This window comes from Nicotiana tabacum, chromosome 2 (genome assembly GCF_000715075.1).
Source record: "Nicotiana tabacum cultivar K326 chromosome 2, ASM71507v2, whole genome shotgun sequence".
Taxonomy (NCBI): domain Eukaryota; kingdom Viridiplantae; phylum Streptophyta; class Magnoliopsida; order Solanales; family Solanaceae; genus Nicotiana; species Nicotiana tabacum.
Window position 1 is genome coordinate 18,393,842 of NC_134081.1, and position 16,452 is coordinate 18,410,293.

General features: G+C 41.1%; 1 pseudogene; it reads left to right on the top strand.

Moving 5' to 3' along the window:
* LOC142166273 (uncharacterized) overlaps positions 1-15,917 on the top strand; it is a 37,387-nt pseudogene extending 21,470 nt beyond the window's left edge.
* Positions 15,918-16,452: the final 535 nt, after the last annotated feature.

Sequence of the window (16,452 nt, forward strand, 5' to 3'; positions counted from 1 at the left end):
CACAGTTCCGGGTAGAAGTACTCTTCGCTCAAGATGTTTTATATAGCTTAACCTAGGTAGAACCTTTTCGCCTAAGGGGATCCAGCTTATATTTTCGGGTAGAAGTACTCTTTGCCCAGGCTTGCTTTTCGTCGCTTAACCCAGGTAGAACTTTTTCGCCTAGGGGGATCCAGCACATAGTTCCGGGTAGAAGTACTCTTCGCTCAGGCTAGTTTTTGTAGCTTAACCCAGGTAGAACATTTTCGCTTAGGGGGATCCAGCTCATATTTTCGGGTAGAAGTACTCTTCGCCTAAGCTTGCTTTTCATAGCTTAACCCAGGTAGAACTTTTTTCGCCTAGGGGGATCCAGCTCATAGTTCCGAATAGAAGTACTATTCGCTCAGGTTGCTTTTCGTAGCTTAACCTAGGTAGAACCTTTTCGCCTAAGGGGATCCAGCTTATATTTCCAGGTAGAAGTACTTTTTGCCTAGGCTTGCTTTTCGTCGCTTAACCCAGGTAGAACCTTTTCGCCTAGGGGGATCCAACTCATAGTTCCGGGTAAAAGTACTATTCGCTAAGAATGTTTTACGTAGCTTAACTCAGGTAGAATTGTTTCGCCTAGGGGGATCCAGCTCATATTTCCGGGTGGAAGTACTCTTTGTCCAGTTTTGTTTTTCATAGTTTAACCCAGGTAGAACTTTTTCACCAAGGGGATTCAACATTCTTTTTCCCAGTAATACAGGGCACCAACCCCTGGTTACATTTCCTTTTCAGTAATACATGGAACCAACCCCTGGTTACTTTTCCTTTTCAGTATAGCGTACACCAATCCTCGATCTCCTTACCAGTATAGGTTACACCAATCCCTAGTTGTGTTCTCCAATATAGGATACTTCATTCCCTAGTTGATTTGAGTTTAAATGCATGGTACACCACTCCCTGATATCATTGCCAATATAGGGTATCCCATTACCTTGCCACATTTTCCCAACATAAGGTACACCAATACTTAGTTGAGACATTCTTTTGGGATCATGACCTTTTCAGGATACACCATTCCCATTTTTTTTTTCTTTTATTGCTTTCGATAAACAAGTAGTTTAGAATTTTGTTCTTTTATTTTATTTTTCTTCATCTTTTGAGTAACGATATGGTCAAAATTTAGTCACACGGCTCACTTTATCTTTGCCTGAAAAATTTTAATATTTCCAAGCAAAGAGGGGCATGTTGTGAGCACCTAATTCTTTACCGTACTTGAATATTTCCCGCTCCCATCTTCCCAGGCGTGTCCCCACTCCACTTTCATTTGTCCCCCATGCTTGTCCCCCTCACACTTTGCTCCCTACTCCACTCTCCATTGTTCTCCACTCCTTGTACCCCATGCTTGTCTCCTATCACAAACCCCATACCCCATTTTCAGCTATAAAACACACACATAACACACAAAAAAAGAGGAGGAGGGGATCATCTCTCCCTTTACAAAAAAAAAAAACTGGCTGCTGCCCCTCTTTTCTTTTCTCTCATTCATATACACTCTTTTGACCCCATTCTCACGGATACTCATTCACAAATCCGATGCTCACACACATACAAAACTGAGAAGAAAAGTTTGAAAAAGAATATTCTAAGATTTTAACATAAAAGCTTTCCGGAAATCTACCCGGACTGCGCACAAATCGAGGAGGGTGAAAATGAGATTTTAAAGGCTTAAGAGCGCGGATTCGAGTTCTAAAATATAAGATGACCTTTTTGGGTCATCACATTCTCCACATCTAACACAATCGTTCATCCTCGAATGGACACAGAAAAGTACCTGGGCTGGTGAAAAGGTGGGGATATCTACTCCGCATATCGGACTCGAACTCCCAAGTAGCTTCTTCAATAGGATGACCTCTGCACTTCACTCGAACTGAAGGGTAACTCTTTGATCTCAACTGGAGAACTTCCCGGGATAGAATTGCCACCGGCTCCTCCTCGTAAGTCAAATCCTTGTCCAACTGGACAGAGCTGAAATCTAACACATGGGACTGATCGCTGTGATACTTTCAAACCATGGACACATGGAATACCGAAAGAACAGCTGCTAAACTAGGTGGCAACGCAAGCCTGTAAGCTCCCTCCCCCACTCTCTCGAGGATCTCAAATGGCCCGATATACCTAGGGCTCAACTTGCCCTTCTTCCCAAATCTCATAACACCCTTCATGGGCGATACCCAGAGTAATACCCTCTCCCCGACCATGAATGCCACATCACGAACTCTACAGTCGGCATAACTCTTTTGCCTGGACTGAGCTATATGAAGTCGATCCTGCATAATCTTGACCTTGTCCAAGGCCTCCTCAACTAAATCTGTACCCAATAGCCGAGCCTCCCCCGGCTCAAACCACTCAACTTGTGACCTGCACCGTCTACCATATAAGGCCTCATAGGGAGCCATCTGAATGCTCGACTGGTAGCTGTTATTGTAGGCGAACTCTGCGGGGGGCAAGAACTGATCCCACGATCCTCCGAAATCTATAACACAAGCGCGAAGCATATCTTCTAATATCTGAATAGTATGCTCGGACTACCCATCCGTATGAGGATGGAATGCTGTGCTCAACTCAACCCGTATACCCAACTCACATTGTACTGCCCTCCAGAAGTGCGAGGTAAACTGCGTACCTCGGTCAGAAATGATAGACACGGGCACACCATGAAGATGGATGATCTCACAAATATAAATCTCTGCTAACCGCTTCGAGGAATAGGTTACTGCCATAGGAATGAAGTGCGCTGATTTAGTCAGCCTATCCACAATAACCTATATGGCGTCGAACTTCCTCTGAGTCTGTGGGAGTCCAACAACAAAGTCCATAGTGATACGCTCCCACTTCCACTCAGGAATCTCCATCTGCTGAAGCAAACCACCGGGTCTTTGATGCTCATATTTTACCTGCTGACAATTTAGGCACCGAGATACGTAAGCAACTATATCTTTCTTCATCCTCCTCCACCAATAATGTTGTCGCAGGTCCTGGTACATCTTGGCAACGCCTGAGTGACTAGAATATCGAGAATTGTGAGCCTCCTCAAGGATCAACTCACGAAGTCCATCCACATTAGGCACACAAATACGACCCTGCATCCTCAAAACTCCGTCATCTCTAACAGTAACCTGCTTGGCAACACCGTGCCGCACTGTGTCTCTAAGGACAAGTAAATGAGGATCGTCATCCTGCCGATCTCTGATGCGCTCAAACAAAGAAGACCGAGCAACTGTACAAGCTAGAACTCGGTTAGGCTCAGAAACATCTAACCTCACGAACTGGATGGCCAAGGCCTAAACATCTAATGCAAGCGGTCTCTCACCAACCGGAATATATGCAAGGCTAGCCATACTGACTGACTTTCTACTCAAAGCATCGGCCACTACATTGGCCTTCCCGGGATGATATAATATGGTGATATCATAGTCTTTCAATAGCTCCATCCACCTCCTCTGCCTCAAATTGAGTTCCTTCTGCTTGAACAAATACTGCAAGCTTCGATGATCAGTGAATACCTCACATGGAACGCCGTAAAGATAGTGCCTCCAAATCTTCAGCGCGTGAACAATGGCTGCCAGCTCTAGATCATGAACATGGTAATTCTTCTCGTGAACCTTCAGCTGTCATGAAACATATGCAATAACCTTGCCACCATTCATCAATACTGCACCAAGACCAATACGAAATGTGTCACAATATACTGTATAAGATTCTGAACTTATGGGTAACACCAATACCGGTACCGTGGTCAAATCAGTCTTGAGCTTCTGAAAGCTCGCTTCACACTCGTTTGATCACCTGAACGGGGCACCCTTCTAGGTCAATCTGGTCAACAGGGCTACTATGGATGAAAACCCCTCCACAAATCGCCGTCAAACCCAGGAAACTACGGATCTCTGTAGTTGATGTGGGTCTAGGCCAGTTCTGGACAGCCTCAATCTTCTTAGGATCTACCTGAATACCCTCTATTGATACAACGTGACCCAAGAAAGCAATTGAACTCAACCAAAACTTGTATTTTGAGAACTTAGCATATAACTGGCTGTCTTTCAGAGTCTAAAGAACAATCTAAAGGTGCTGCTTATGCTCCTCTCGACTATGGGAGTAAATCAAGATATCATCAATAAACACAACCGCAAAGGAATTCAAGTAAGGTTTGAACACCCGGTTCATCAAATCCATGAATGCTGCTGGGGCATTTGTCAGCCCAAATGACATCACTAAAAACTCATAATGCCCATACCGAGTCTGAAAAGTTGTCTTAGGAACATCGGATGCCCTAATCCTCAACTAATGGTAGCCAGATCTCAAATCAATCTTTGAAAACACCTTGGCACCCTGAAGCTGATCAAATAAATCATCAATCCTCGACAATGGAGACTTATTCTTGACGATGACTTTGTTCAATTGCCGATAATCTATACTCTTCCTCATCGATCCATCTTTTTTCTTCACAAACAATATCGGTCCACCCCAGGGCGAGACACTAGGTCTAATGAAGCCCTTATCAAGCAAATCTTGCAACTACTTCTTCAATTCTTTCAACTCTGGCGGGGCCATGCGATATGGCAGAATGGAAATAGGCTAAGTGTCCAGAGCCAAATCAATGCAGAAATCAATATCCCTATCGGGTGGCATCCCCGGCAGGTCTACAGGAAACACCTCTGGAAACTCACGAACAACCGGCATCGAATCTATGGAAGGAACCTCCGCACTAGAATCGCGAACATAAACAAAATAAGCTAGGCACCCCTTCTCGACCATATGTCGAGCCTTCACATATGAGATAACCCTACTGGCAGAATGGCCAAGATTCCCTTTCTACTCTAATCGAGGCAACCCCTGCAAGGCTAAGGTCGCCATCTTGGCGTGACAATCTAATATAGCATTATAAGGTGACAGCCAATCCATACCTGTGAGCACCTAATGTTTTACCGTGCTTAAATATTTCCCGCTCCCATCTTCCCAGGCGTGTCCCCACTCCACTTTCATTTGTCCCCCATGCTTGTCCCCCCATACTTTGCTCCCTACACCACTTTTCATTGTTCCCCACTCCTTGTCCCCCATGCTTGTCTCCTATCACAAACCCCATACCCCATTTTCAACAATAAAACATACACATAACACACAAAAAAAAGAGGAGGAGGGGATCATCTCTCCCTTTACCAAAAAAAAAACGGCCGCTGCCCCTCTTTTCTTTTCTCTCATTCATATACACTCTTTTGACCCCACTCTCACGAATACTCGTTCACAAATCCGATGCTCACACACATATAAAGCTGAGAAGAAAATTTTAAAAAAGAATATTCTGAGATCGAAGAAAAAAAAGAGCACTAAAAAGGAGAAGGATAAACAGTAGAATTTTTGGTGGATTTTATACTCAAAACAATTCAAGAGTTGTAGTTGTTTCAAAGCTACAGTTTCTCTTGCATTTCTGGATTTTCAAAGTGGGCTCAGCTTTGATTTACTGTTGTTTGTTGCGGCTTCTTCAATCCGTAGCTGTAGATGATTCTCATCCTTTATTTTGATATTATTAAGACCTTAGCACTGCTGTCAAGGTATGAATCCGACTTTCAAGTCATGTAATCACTGTTTGGTATGCTATACTGTTATAAACTTACAGTGGTTATTTATTCATGTGTTTGAAAAATGTTCTCCAATGATTGTTTGTAGATTTACTTGGCTATGAATTACTCTTATGTGTTGAACTAATGCACAAATCTGAGTGCAAATATAAACTCGTTATGATCACTATTAAGCTCTTGTTGTGATAGAATTGGTTGCTGGATTTTTGAGCGGAAATGGCGGTGTTCTGGAGGTTGTTTGGCTACTTTTAATGGATGATTTTTGCTAGAGTTTTAGAGGCGATTCATGGCTTGAGAGGGGATGTTTAAAGGGCTGGTTTTTTATGTTAGATTTGTAGGGATTTCATGGCTGTTTTAGAGGTATTTTAATGGAGATTTTGTGATAGTATCATGGCAGAAAGCTGTTGCGTTTTGGTTTGTTTACTGCTGAATTTTTTTTTTGAAAGTTTGTTTGTAGTTAGTTCTTCTCAATTTAAATTTCAAGTTGCATATTAATTGGAACGTGAGCAGAAGTTTGAGTATTCATATCTTGTTTCCTTAAAGAAAGATGGATTGATAAAGTCTTGGTAATGGTCAAATTCTTTTGCTCTTAATGTCACTTTTCTTATTAGATTTCTTAATTCCTCATATGTGCAGTACATTAGAATTATATATTAAAAGCACAAATGGTCTGTTAGTCCAATAGCTTTAACTAAATCACATCATGTCTTCTAAAAATTCCATATCTATAATTCTCATGCCTTACGATAATCTCAAAACTAGTTTTAAAAAATAAAAAAATCTTAATAATCGCTAGTATGCTTTAGGCGCGTATTAATAAGTAAATCATCGTAATTATGCACCCAATCACGTGACATAGTTACGATCCCACAAATAAATCAAGGTACGCGTTTGCGCGATATTGGCCACACAATCTTAATAAATAATTAAATGCTATTAATTAGATTCACACACGTGATTCGTTTCAAAGATAATTTTATATTTTAATAATAAAAGCGAACATAGATAAAATATGAAAACCAATAAATCACAGTTTGTCCAAAATTAATTCAAGCCAAGTTTAGTCAATAAAAGCGACTGTGCTAGAACCACGGGACTCGGGGAATGCCTTATACCTTCTCCCCGCTCAACAGAATTCCTTACCCGGACTTTATTTTTGCAGACCAACATGAAAAGAGTCCATCTTTCTTTGATTAGGGATTCAAATAAAAGGTGACTTGGAACACTCGAAAATCAATTTCAAGTGGCGACTCTGAACAATAAGATAATCCCCATTTCAAATTGTCATTTTAATTAGAAAAACTCTTTAACCCACAATAATCCATAACACATATTTATTGTTTTGATAGATTAATTCTCAATTAGGAAGCTTTAAGTTGGAAGAATTGACAAATGTTTGAATTTTGAGTAAACTGGTACGCTCAAATTATGCCTATATAAATACTGTAAGGCAATCGATGTCAAATATAATAATCCAACTAGGTTGTGATCGAATCCCACAGGGAATAAGTGTGAAAGGTTACTTGAATAGTGTGTCATTTGACTAAGGCCGTAATTCTACTCCATTAGTTTGGAAAGAGTTTTGATAATTGTGAATTGTAAAGAGAAGCTATTTTGTTAAGAGAATTGATTAATTGGATTAAGAAATCGAGGTTGTGTCCCATTTCATGAAATATAATGCTATCAGTGTTAATATGATATATTTCTAATGGGAAGTCATGGTGACCACACACGAACGATAAACATGATCTACAATAATAGCATCTCTCACTGGTGTGGACACATACACAGGAGCACTCAAAGAATCACGGGGCACAACCAAATAGGAAGCAAAATAGGATGACACATAAGAGTAAGTAGATCCCGGATCAAATAGAACTGAATAATCTCTACTACAAACTGAAACAGTACCTGTGATAACAGCATCAGATGACTCAGCCTCAGGCCTGGATGGGAAAACATAACACTAAGGCTGGGGCCCACCACCCTGAACTACGTCCCTGGGGCGGCCTCTAACTGGCTGGTCTCCACCTCTAACGGCCTGACCTCCACCTCTAACAATCTGGCCTCTACCTCTGGCTGTCTGACCCCTGCCTATGGATGGATGAGCAGGTGGTGCAGCAACTAGTGCCGGAACCATGGCACGATAACTCTGATGTTGTGAGCTACCCGTTGCCCGAGGGCAAAATCTAGCTATGTGCCTCGGATCACCATACGTATAACATAACCTCGGTTGTTGTGACTGCTGACCCTGAAACTGACCCTGTCGACTCGAATAACCACCCTGATAACTTTGGAGTAGAGTTGCACTAATAGGAGCCGGTGGTGCACTGTAGGCTAGCTGGTCAAAATAATGCATCTGAGAGCCACGACCACCTGAGGCACCGTGGGATGCCTGGAGCGCTGAATGAAACGGCCTGGGAGGATGGCCTCTACCAAAAGTACTTCTTCCTCTAGATGAGGCACCACTGAACTCACCGGAATGACGAGGTCTCTTGTCAGACCCCTAACCTCCCTGAGTAAGAACCATTTCGACTCGTCTGGCGACATTAGCAGCCGCCTGAAAAGAAATCTCACTCCTAGTCTCCTTAGCCATCTGCAATATGATAAGCTGAGCAAGTCCATTAATAAACCTCCTCACCCTCTCTCTCTTTCTCTCGGTGGGTAGCAGAAGAATGGTATGATGGACCAAATCCACAAAACGAGACTCATACTGAGTAATAGTCATACTGCCCTGCTAGAGACGCTCAAACTGACGGTGACACTCCTTTCTCAATGTGATAGGCAGAAACTTCTCTATGAAGAGCTGAGAGAATTGGTCCCAAGTAAGAGTAGGCGACCCAGCTGGTCTGGTCAACAAGTAATCTCTCCACCATTTCTTGGTGGAACCAATCATCTAAAATGCAACAAAATCGACCCCATTGGTCTCCACTATACCCATGTTTCGTAGAACCTCATGGCAGCTATCAAGATACTCCTGGGGATCCTCTGAAGGAGCACCATTGAAGTGAACAGGAAATATCTTGGTAAACCTGTCCAATCTCCATAAAACCTCAGAAGACATATCTGCTCCGGAGCAGGAGTGGTTGGAGTCTGGGCTCCTCCTCCAGCCTGAGAGACTGTTGGTGCCATGGCAAATGCACCAGTCTAGGCCACACTCTCCAGAAGTCCCACCTAACAGACCAAAGTGTCCTGAAGTACTAGGGTGGCAATGAACCCCTCCGGAACCTGAGCTGGTCTGGTAGGAATAGTCTGGGCTGGAACCTCCTCGTCAAGCTCTATCTGAGGCTCCACTGTTGGGGCTGCTGCTCGGGCCCTAGGCTGAGCCTTGCCCCTGCCTCGGCCTCTGGCACGGCCTTGGCCTCTACCTCTGCCCAGCGTAAGAGCTGTCACTGAAGGCTCTGGCTGCTGCTCAGCTGAGAAAGCGGTACGTGTTCTCGCCATCTGCGTGAAAATAAGAGTAGAAGAGTTCAATAAGTATTGAGAAAGCAAAATCACACGACAGAGAATAATAGAAGTGAAACTTGTTATTAAACTTCATAGCCTCTGGAAGATAAGCGCAGACGTCTCCGTACCGATCCTCCAGACTCTACTAAGCTTGCTCGTGAATCGTGAGACATAGAAAATCGAGCGCTCTGACACCAACTGTCACGACTCAAAATTTCCCACCGACGGGACCGTGATGGCGCCTAACATTTCACTTGCTAGGCAAGCCAACGTTAGAGAATCATTAAAATAATTCCTTATTTCCATTCAGTAAATAATAATAATTAACTAAAATGAAATATAAGAGGTGCGGAATTTAATAAAACTGTCTTAATTACTACCACCCTGATCTGGAGTCACAATTCACGTGCATTCTAGAATTTACTACAAGTAATAGTCACAAAGAAATACAACTGTCTGAATGAAAGAAATAATAGAACAGAAAAGGTAGACGGGGACTTCAAAGTCTATGAACGCCGACAGATCTACCTTGAGTCTCCGGACAGCGGACCAATAGCAAAATCTCGATCAACCCGAGACGGTATCAAAATCTTCACAGAAAGTGCAGAGTACAGTATCAGTACAACCGACCCCATGTACTGGTAAGTGTCGAGACTAACCTCGATGAAGTAAGGACGAGGCTAAGGCAAGGCACCTACAAATCAACCTGTACAATTTAACAGTATATATGCAAATAACAGAAATGAAGAACTAAATAGGAAATGTCGAGAGGGTAAACATACTGAGGGGAATACAAGATAAAGAACTACAATATAATGATCACCGAAACAGTCAATATACCATGAATCAACATGAATAGTGAATACAGTAAGGAAAAATGCACGGCATCATCCTTCGTGCTTTTACTCTCAATCTCACCATAAAATTAATAAAAACGACACGACATCACCCTTTGTGCATTAACACTCATATCATGGCACGGCATCACCCTTCGTGCATTAACACTCTCAATATGGCACGACATCACCCTTCGTGCATTAACACTCACAATATAGCACGGTATCACCCTTCGTGCATTAACACTCACAATATGGCACAGCATCACCCTTCGTGCATTAACACTCTCCCTTACCATAATGCAATGCATAAATAACAAAAGAGAGATAGAATAACAAGTACAAACCTTACTTCAACATTTGGTTCCATAATATCAATCTCAACTTTGAAATAAAAACTCAATTGTCACCAGAAAATCAGTAAAACATGATAAGAACGATGAATTGAACAACACTAGTATAACACGTAGCAATTTGGCATAAGAATGAGACAATATAAGAAAAACAGAGAAACATGGAAAATAGGTATATTGGCGGTGCATAAGTACTCGTCACCTCACATATACGCCGCTCACATGAATTTCATTTAGCAAGTGATCTAAGGTTCTTAATTCCCTCAAGTCAGGGTTACACACAACACTTACCTCGCTCTGAAGGCCACTTAATTCTCAATCACAGCTTTTCCTTTAGAATTTACCTCCAAACCACTCGTATCTATTAAAGAATGACTGAATAATATCAAACATTTCTAAAGGAATCAATTATATTGCGTAAGTGAAATTTTCCCAAATTTTTCTCCAAAAAGTCGAAAAATTGACCCCGGGCCCGCTTGGTCAAAACCCAAGGTTCGGACCAAAATCCTTTTACCCATTCATCCCCGAGCCCGAATATGTAATTAGTTTTGGAATCCGACCTCAAATTGAGGTCTAAATCCTCAAATTTTGAAATTCCTAAGTTCTACCCAAAAATCCTAATTTCACCATAAAAATTCTAGATTCTAGGTTGAAATCTTGTTATAAGATGTAAAAGATTGAAAGAAAAGAGTTAGGAATAACTTACCTATGATTTGGGGAAGATTTGGTCTTTGAAAAATCGCCTCTTAAGGTTTAGGGTTTTGAAAATATGAAGAATGAATGAAAAATCCCGTCTAAGCCCCTTTTACTCAGTTGCAGGTGTCGCAATTGCGACATGAGCTTCGCAAATGCGAAGGAACAATCGCAATTGTGATGCCCTTCACAATCCCGCTGCCTTCGCAAATGCTAGAAAAGTGTCGCATTTGCGACCACTGAACCTCGCAAATGCGAGTAGATGTTCGCATTTGCGAACCTGCCCTTCCGGGACTCCCTTCGCAATTGCGAAGGTAACCTCGCAAATGCGAGATCTGCTGTCCTAGGCTTTTGATCAAAATTGCAATGAAAGCCTCGCAATTGCGGACCCTGTTATGTTCGCATTTGCGATGCCTGATCTCGCAATTGCGAGATCAGAGGCCTGCAACATGTTCAGTTATACCAGAAAAATTTTCTAAGTTCAAAACATCTCGTGGCCTATCCGAAACTCACCTGAGCCCTCGGGGCTCCAAACCAAATATGCACACAAGTCTAAAGACATCATACGAACTTGCTCGTGCGATCAAATCGCCAAAATAACACATAGAACTACGAATTTAGCACCAAATCAAATGAAATTCTCAAGAACACTTTAAAATTCATATCTTCTCAACTGGATGTCTAAATCACGTCAAATCAGCTCCGTTTCTCACCAAATTTCATAGACAAGTCTTAAATATCATAATGAACCTATAACGGGCTGCGAAACCAAAATACGGACCTGATACTAATAATGCCAAATATCAATCAATTCTTAAAAACAAATATTTTCCAAACTTTTAATTTTCATCAATAATTCATAACTCAAGCTAGGGACCTCCGAATTCAATTTCGGGCATACGCCCAGGTCCCATAATTTGACACGGACCCACAGGGACCATTAAAATATGGATCCGGGCCCGTTTACTATAAATATTGACCAAAATCAACTAAAATCAACTTTTAAGGGAAAAATTCTTATTTTTATCAATTTTCAACATAAAAGCTTTGCGGAAACCTGCCCGGACTGCGCACAAAAATTGAGGAGGGTGAAAATGAGATTTTTAAGGTTTAAGAGCGCGAATTCGAGTTCTAAAACATAAGATGACCATTTTGGGTCATCACAATATTATTGTTAGATTATTTGTTATTTACAATATCTACGTATATTTAACAATACACACATTTATATACACACACACACACATACAAACACATAATATTGATTGTTTTATTCTCGATCACCTTATTAGTACTTTGCTCGGATACTTCACCAGTGGATCAATTGAAAATTCAATTATATTCGATTAAAACGTATTATAACACATTTAAAAACAAAGTGTATAGCTCTATAAGATGCAGTGCTATATTAATACTTAAGTTTTAGCAACAACAATATATGTATACTTATATTAATATTGCATATGTTAATATAGCATTAATATGGGAGGAAACAATGCCATTCTTGCAAATTTTGAGTTCAAATGTCGTAAGAGACTATCTGATTCCTTCAATTCTGCTCGAAAGAAGAGCAAGAAGCCTTCATGGGTTCTACCGCACATATGGGAGGATCTGCTGAGGACTTGGAAGAAGAGAAAGAAGCCTTCATGGGTTCTACCGCACATATGGGAGGATCTGCTGAGGCATTGGACCACTGAGAAGTTCGAGAAGAAGAGTGAACAGGGAAAGAAGGCTCGAGCATCTGAGAAGGATGGTGTAACGACCTGGCCGGTCATTTTGAGAATTTAAGTCCCGTTCGGCGGCATAAGGACCTGAGCATCTTCGTATTATGTGTATTGACTTGCGTACGTGGTTGAATTCAGTTACCGGATGATTCGGAGTGATTCGAGACACTTAGTCCCCAAAACGGAAGCTTAAGTCTTAGTATTTTTTACCGTAGTCAAAACTGTGTAAAGACGAATCCGGAATAGAGTTTCGTCGGTTCCGTTAGCTCCGTTGGGTCTGTACTGTAAATTTAAGGTCTGTAGCTGATTTAGGCTTGAAATGGCAAAAGCCAAATTTTTGGAGATTTGGACCAGTAGTGAAAATTTTGATATCGGGGTCGGATTCTGATTCTGAAAGTTAGAGTAGGTCCGAAATGTTGAATATGACTTATGTGTAAAATTTGGGGTCAATCGGCCATGGTTTGATAGATTTCGGCATCGGTTGTGGAAATTTGAAGTTTCAAGTTCATTAAGTTTGAATTGGAGGATGATTCATGATTTTAGCGTTGTTTGATATGATTTGAGACCTCGAGCGAGTTCATGTTAGGTTATGGAACTTGTTGGTATGTTTAGACGGGGTCCAGGGGGCCTCGGGTGAGTTTCGGATAGGCTACGGGTCATTTTCCTCCTAATTTGAACTGATGTTATCTGTCATCTGGTTTCCTTCATCGCATTCGCGTCCTTGCTTTCGCGTTCGCATAGTGTTATTTTGGATGGTGAAATATTTCCTCTTCGCGTTTTAGTCACCCTCTCGCGTTCGCGAAGTTCTGCCACCCCATTCCTCGCGTTCGCATTCCCTATCTTGCGTTCGCGAAGTGCAAACCAGGCCCTGGACACTGGTGTTCATTTTCCTCTTCGCGTCCGTGTGTCGCTTACACGTTCGCGTAGCTATGCTATTCCACTCTTCGCGTTCGCGTACTACTTCACGCGTTCGCGAAGAGCAGTCATTGGGCCATCAAATTGTTCCTCTCCGCATTCGCGAACGTGTTGTCACGTTCACGAAGAACAACTTGGCAGTTTTTGTTTTTCTTCTTCGCGAACGCGTTCCTTGCTCCGCGTTCGTGATGATTTCAGACCTGGGCAGAGTATAAGATTTTCAAATCGAGGGTTAGGCCATTTTTATCACATTTGGATTTGTAAAGCTCGGTTTTGAGCGATTCTTTGTGGGTTTTTCAAGAAAATCGATTGGGTAAGTATTCTTCACCTAGGATTTATTATATTTCATGATTTTATCTTTATTTTTATCATTTAATTTGTGTTTTGAGTTGGGGAAAATGGTAATTTTTGAAGAAAATTTTTAAAATGGAAAAAAACATGATTTGAGGGACGAATTGGCATCGGAAATTGATAATTTTAGTATGGTTGAACTCGTATCGGAATGGGTATTCGAGTTTTGTAAAATTTGTCGGGTTTCGAGGTGCAGGCCCGGGGGCCGACTTTTGGACCGATTTTTAGATTTTGATAAAGATTGAGACTTTATGACCCGGAATAATCTCTTATGAGTTTTATTTGTGCTTTGAAGTTATTTTGATTAGATTTGAGCTGTCCGGAGGTCATTTCACCCGAGAAGTTCATTTTTTAATATCGGTCTGTCTTCTTTGAGGTAAGTATCTTGCCTAACCTTGTGGGGGAGATTTCCCCTTAGGATTTGAGTCTTCTATGTTGATTGTAGTCCATGTACACGAGGTGACGAGTGCGTGCTCGGACTTATGTTGTATTTGTGATTTCGGATTTAGGTTGTGTTCCATTCACTTTTCTGTGTCATTTTCATGATATTCCGCTGATACTTGTTGTTTCCTTTCTTAGTGCCATTACTGTATTGTGAGCCATATTGCATAGTCTTTATGTAGATATCATATTTCTGTTGTTCCCATACTCATACTTGTTTAGTTTATTAGACCAGTGAGTGTCTTGACTGTTACTCGTCACTACTCCACCGAGGTTAGTCTTGATACTTACTGGACACCGCTGTGGTGTGCTCATTCTATACTTTTGCACATTTTTGTGCAGATCTAGGTATTTGTTCGTTAGTAGTTGTGTGGGTCGTTGCTGTGAAGACTCAAGGTAAACCTGTTGCTGCGTTTGCAGGCTTCGGAGTCACCTTCAAGCTTTAATATTACACTGTTTATCCTTATTTCTGGACAGTTGTATTTAGAAGTTTTCTAGCAAACACTCTGTAGAGCTTATGACTTGTACTACCGGTTTTAGAATTTGTAAATTTTAAGAGATTTCTATTTCAAATTGTTATATGTTATTTAAATAATGTTGTTGTTTCAATTAATGTTGGGCTTACCTAGTCCCTAAGACTAGGTGCCATCACGATACCCAAACGGAGAGGAATTTGGGTCGTGACAGGTGGCTCCTTGCACTGTATGGGTGCAAGGAGTATGGGGACTGCGAGAAGACTACTGGTAATTCCTTAAAATATTTAATTATATTTTTATCAAACTATATTTATATATTTTAATTTAGTTAACATGTTTAATTATATTTGTAGGAAAAAAAATATGGGAGGAAGATGACTCGTGATGAGTTCTTCATGGAGACGCACATCCGGAAGAAGTAGGCACTGACAGATCCAACTAGATGGGTCGAGGACCGGGCGGAAACTACATATGTAAGTTTTATAACTACTATAACTTGAAAGTAATGTTTATAATATTATATAGTCAATAATTTTCTATCTTCTAAATAAAGGATCGCTACAAGATTAATGTGGAGGAGTACACTAAGAGCTTGCCACCGAATGAGCAAGGCGAGCGACCACCGGTTTCAGACAAAGAAGCGCAGAAGATATGGTTGGATGTTGTCGGTGGTCTTAAAAAGGGGATAGCATACGGCCTTCCAGAGAGATCATTTCGGCACTACAGGGATGGATTACAATGTATAGGGACTTCCGCCTAAGGTGAAGCAATTGATAGGTCGACTATCTCGTCTATGGAGAAGAAGATCGCAAAGTTGACAACAGAGCTTGAAGAGACAAAGGCTAGAGAACAAAAGAGAGATGGACAATTTGATACCCTTCAAGTTCAGCTAGAAAAGAGGGACCAATAATTTAATCTCCTTCAAGGTCAGCTGACCAATCTTCTTGCTAGTGGTGCTTTCCCCATTCCCTGGTCTCGTGAGCCTTTCCCAGATGCTAATCCTTCTCGTCGTGATCCTTCGAACCATGCCGACGATGAAGCTTCTAGTAGTGAAGATGGAAGTGATGCAATACAAAATACTCATTGAATGATGTTTGAACTTTTAACTTATGAAACGTTTTGTTGTTGGGTATGATGTTTTGTTAATATAGTTTAGTGAAGATGGAGATGATGTTTTGTTAATAATATAGTTTTGATAGTTTTTATTGTTGTTGTTATTGTTGTTATTATTATTGTTATCGTTGTTGTTATTGTTGTTGTTATTGGTTGAATGGCAGCAATGTAATGCTGCCATTATAGGTGATTGGTTGTTGGCAGGTGGTGCAGCTATAAAACAGCTGTATTTTTCCAAAACAATACCTAGAAAACCAACCGTCTACCGACCGACGTCGGTCGAAAATGTTCATTTGGTTTCCCAGAAATTTAAATTTACCGACCGACTTCGGTCGGAATTTTTTATTTTAAATATTAAATATTTTAATAATACCAACCGACTTCGGTCGGAATTTTAATTTTAAATTTTAAATATTTTAATAATTCCGACCGAAATTCGGTCGGAATTGAACAATTTTTAAAAAAATGAATAGTTAAAATTCCAACCGACATCGGTCTCTAATTTAAAA